Below are 5,341 nucleotides of genomic sequence, written 5' to 3' on the forward strand. Positions count from 1 at the left end.
CCACTCCCACGGTGCGCCATTAGTAGTTTTGACAAAAATTTTAAAAAAAAATTACTAATGGCGCACCCGCGATGTGGTGCGCCATTAGTATTTGGATACTAATGGCGTACCAACACATGGTGCGCCATTAGTATATAGTAATGGCGCACCACATGTCTGGTGCGCTATTAGTGTCAATTCCATCTATAGCGCTTTTCCTAGTAGTGAGAGGACGGTGTCGAAGGGCATGGTGGATGCCTGGTCACCGAGGACGACACGGATGGTGTCGAGCCGCTTGTCGAGGCCGTGTAGGAATTGGGTGGTGATGTCGGTGAGACCGTCAGTGGGCAGCTTCAGGCGACGGGCGTATGCGGTGATGGAGAGATCGCCCTGCTTCAGATTACGGTACTGGCGATTGAGCAGCGTGAACCGCGCAGCCCGATTGGCGAGGAAGAAGGCCTGGATCTTGGTCCAGAGGGCGTACATGGTGGTGGCGCCGACGACATGGTCGATGAGAGGATCGGCGAGGGTGGCGTAGATCCAGAGCACCACATGGGCGTCCAGCTCCAGGTACTGGGCATCGGCGTTGAGCGGAGGAGGGTGCTTGATGAGGAAGGTGACGCTGTAGCGGACGAGAACGAGCAGGAAGAATGACTTCCACTTGTGGTAGTTGTGGTCGGCCGAATTGAGCAGGAATTTGATATGGTTGGTGATATGATCGAAGAAGATCGGGTGGCGAGGGGCCGGGGTGGGCGGCGCAGGAGCCGAGGATGAGAAGAGGGGGGCGAACTGAGAGGGTCCGGGGCTACCAGATGCGCCGGAGAAGATGAGCGGGGAGGATCCCGGCGAGGTCGCCGAAGAGGTGGCAGGGGCAGTCGCCGAGGAAGAGAGGGAGCTCGACGAGGTGGCGGTGTTGGTGGCGGCGGAAGAGGAGCCGGGCTCAACCATGGCGACAGAAGAGGAGGGCCTGGTAACTGATACCAAGTTGAAGGAAACAATTCACTCTCTATGATTGATCAAGTGTTACATACATGATTTATATACACCGGGCGCTGCCCGAGTCAGAAGGCACGCAGGCCCTTGATCCTAATTACATGGGCATGCATAACAGCACGTTACAACACAACTCAACAATAAATGCTATAAAAGGTGGATCAAAAAGATTTTATTTTATTAAACACTCTTTGGATAAACATCAATATTTTTCTGTGCAATATAAACGTAATTCTTAATTAAGACATTTCCACGTTAACTTGCACTATTAGAAAATAGAGCACGCTATACCAGATGGGCCATTTGAAAGGGGCCAGGAAAAATGCATCTCGGATTGTCATATCTGTGGTGGATCATTTTTTTGTTACCTGGGATGGGCTTTTTCCTAAAGCTGCCTAAACGATTTTTTTTTTGAATATTTACTGTAGAGCAACAACCCCACAGTCTTTTTTATTCCAGAAATTTTTGCCCAGGCCTGCCTAAACGTGTTCTTTTTTACAACCCTCTCAAAACACATATGCCCCGCAAGGCCTGTATGCTAGCAGTATATATATAGTTTCTTAGAAGTTCACTTGCATATTTTTCTGTTACTAGGTAATTACCCGTGTATTGCAACGGGTACAAATATTCTATAATTGTTTACCAAATATAGCTTGTGATTTACCTGCCCATATTTTAGGATTTTATTGTATAATCACTTATTGGCTTACCAAAGGAAAAAATAGTCTATTTGATTAGTCAATAAAATATGGGACATGTCAGGCGGGTTTTAAGAAATGATGCTTAGTAAAACAATGTAAGGTTGGACGAAGCACTCCGCCTGATAGGAAAATGAACACTATTATTTTTTTAAGTAGTAGAGATTGATTTACAGAAGAAGAGATAGAAACTTAAAAGGACTCCAACGACTCCAACTCTATCTATCTCTATGACTTGTAGATGAAGAGAAGAGAGGGGCGCACGTTACCATCTAACGTGCACAGATATTACAATGTTTAACAAGACCCACATTCATAGCCGTCGGATTCATAAAAGTGCATACCATATCCTTTAGTACCGATGTGGATGTGGATTTAGAAAGAAAATTGTCCATACCGTTTACATCCATATTAGTTGTGCAGCCGCATGAACTAGTTGTAGTGAGCGCAAGGATTACCCAAGAAAGGAAGCACAAGTTGCAAACAAAACGAACGAGCTCCATCCCTTCACTATCTCTCTTTGCAAAAAAATAACGCCAAATCGCGATCCCCAGTTTTCAAGGAGCACACAGGCGTCAGCACCTGGGACTTTGTGGTGGAGGCAGCAGAGCTGGAGTAGTGCGGCGAGCAGGTGGAGCCAGAGCAGCATCTCCTCTAGTCTCCTCCTCCCCTTTTCTAGCTACTCTCTCCATTCCAAAATAGATGACTCAACTTTATACTAACTTTAATATAAAGTTGGGTCATCTATTTTAAAACGGAGGGAGTACATGATTAAAGTGGCACTGTGAAGGTGATTTGTGTTCAAGAGCTCCCATCCCTCCACATATGTAGCTTTGGAATGTTAGAAGTGGAGGAGAAGGGCACGGCTATCGGATCCGTCGTGGCTGAGAGCAGATGACGGGGCGATGACACACAGGTGTGCGTACAGAGTAGGGATGTGGCGCAATAAACGGCACTCGCAAGTGCAGTTCAGTTGGTTTTAGTTAGCTTGATAGTTCATTTTTTCCAAAAAAAAAATTATTAAACTGTTAGACCAATAAGTGGGCTTAAACTGGATTAAAGGGACCCGGTTTACATCCCTAATAGAGAGAAGGGAGCATGTGGCGGATGGAGGAGCAGGCAGAAGGGGCGGACCACGACAGCTTTGTTGTGGATGAGAAGGGCGCAGCGGCCGGATTGGTAATGCCGGGGTTGGAGAACGGGAGGGAGGCATGCAAGCATCGCTGCGGTAGGGACTTCGTTGTGGAGCGGCCGGTTCGATGGAGAAAAGAAGAGGAGGCCGGAGCTGGCTGGTGGTGGTTGAAATCATAGCTAGTGGAGACACAGGCCTCCTGGAGCAGGTTGGCCGTGTAAACACGCCCCGGTTGCAATCAAATCGTGTGTACCCTGTTCGTGTATGCAGTGTTCCTGTTTGGTGCAGCCGCTTGCCTTGGTTGCTAGCTTCGTGTGTGTGTCTGTGTGTGTGTGTTGTTCATCCATGATTGTGTACTTGCACATCAATGTTCTTGAAGTTGTGTGTCAGGCCGTGTAAACTTGCAAGGGGTTCGATAACGTAAAAAAAAAGTTGCAAGGGGTTGCTAACTTCAAAACCTGTTCGTGTTTTCAGAAAATGTTCGGAAATCTAAAAAATGTTAGCGTTTCAAAGATTATCCCCGTTTTCAAATTTTGTGCACAAATTTATAACATGTTTGAGTTTTTAAACAAATGTTTGGGATTTCCAAAAAAAGTGCATGCTTTCAATAATGGTTCGGATTTTCAAAAAATGTTCTTGTTTTAAAAAATGTTCCAAATTCAAAAAAATGTTTTCGCTTCACAAAAAATCTTGAATTTTCAAAAAAAATTAGTGCTTCAAAAAAGTTCCATTTTCAAAATTTCTTCGATAATTTTCCAAAGTTTTAAATAGCCGGCCCGGCTATAGCCTTTCAGAGCTCTCCTGCTAAAGCTCTGAACTTTTAATGTCAAATGGAAAACGACGCTAATAGGCCGCTATAGCCCTAAATTCGGAGTCATTTAGCCCGCTAAGCCGCTATACAAAACCAATTTCTGCATTTTTCTTCTTCTTTCTGATATATGTGATGCATTGATATGAAGCTTCGCTATTTAATTAGGACACCTGATTGGTGCTTGGATTTGATGTATGAACATATGTATTTGTTAAGTATATGGGATATATTATATATTATGCCTTTTTGTATGTTTTTTTTAGAATTCTTCATGATTTATGAAAAACGCTAAATGGGGCTTATCTCCGCTATAGCTTTTCATAGCTTTTGGCTGAGCCGCCGCTAAATGGCATAGCCTGCTATTTAAAACATTGTAATTTTCACAAAATGCTAACTTGTCTTTCAATCTCAAAAAACATTCGCAAATTTTGTAAGATGTTCATGTTTCAAAAGTATTCAAACACTAGTAGAAAAAGGGGCAAACCTGAGAAACATTAGTACCGGTTTGCATATGAGCCGGCACTAATATGTCCATTAGTGCCGGTTCAAATGACTAGGCGGGATGAGATTTGTAGTAACGGTTCAATGCGAATCATTAGTACCGGTTCGTGCCACGAACCGGTACTAAAGGTGTTGGCTGGGCACCAGCATCTTTAGTACCGGTTTGTGGCACGAACCGGTAGTAAAGAGGTTGTGGCAGGGCTATTTTTAGTTCCACCTCGCTTCCCTAGCAAGATTTTTGACCATCTTAAATATGTTACTTCTCAAACTATCACAAGCATTTGGTCTTCATTGAACTCTATGTGTAGGATCTGTGGCTGCAATAAGAGTGTTCGCCGGTTCTTAAATCGGTGGTAGATTCCTATTGACAATTTAGATTCTATACAAAAAGATCATTGATGATCAATGCATTTTTTATGTACTTCTCTATAGCAGTAGCGCGTTTTGGCTGAAAGGCGATACTGATCAATGTATTTTTTCTGCGTTCAGATGCACAATTTAAATATGTTATTTCTCAAACTATCAGAAGTATTTGGTCTTCATTGAACTCTATGTGTATAATTTGTGGACTCAATATGAGTCTTCACCGGTTTCTAAACCGTTGAGGACTCATATTGACAATTCAGATTGTACATAAAAAGATCATTGATAATCAATGTATTTTTGATGTATATTTTTACATGTGTACAAACTGGACAATCTCTTTCGGAGTATCAGGGTTTCGGACGAGAACTCATCAGTTACACGGGCACTTCATTTTTTAACTTATTTGAACTCCAGACTTTTTTTGAGTCGGCATTATGACACATTCGAAGCGACGTCATCAATTTCCAACATGTTCTGACATCATTTGTTATTTTCAGTCATTAATTTGTTTAGATCAGTGCTAAATGACCATGAAAATGAACATCACTACAAAACAAACTCGGAAAATGTTGAAGGTATCATCATTTCACCTGCATAGCATGTGTGAAAGAGTAGAGAGGGTCACGGCAAAAACTGGACGAACTTCGTATACGAACTGTACAATCACTTTCTGAGTATCAGGGTTTCAGACAAAAAAACTATATAAAGAAAAATATTCACAAAGAAACTAAATACATCAAAAAAAACTACTCAGAAATAAATAGAAGAAAAAAAATAAAGCAGAAAAGAAAAAAACTATATTAAAAAATTACTCAAAAACAAATAGAAGAAAATAAATAATGCAGAAAATAAAAAAATTAT

This window comes from Triticum aestivum, chromosome 2B (assembly GCF_018294505.1).
Source record: "Triticum aestivum cultivar Chinese Spring chromosome 2B, IWGSC CS RefSeq v2.1, whole genome shotgun sequence".
Classification (NCBI taxonomy): domain Eukaryota; kingdom Viridiplantae; phylum Streptophyta; class Magnoliopsida; order Poales; family Poaceae; genus Triticum; species Triticum aestivum.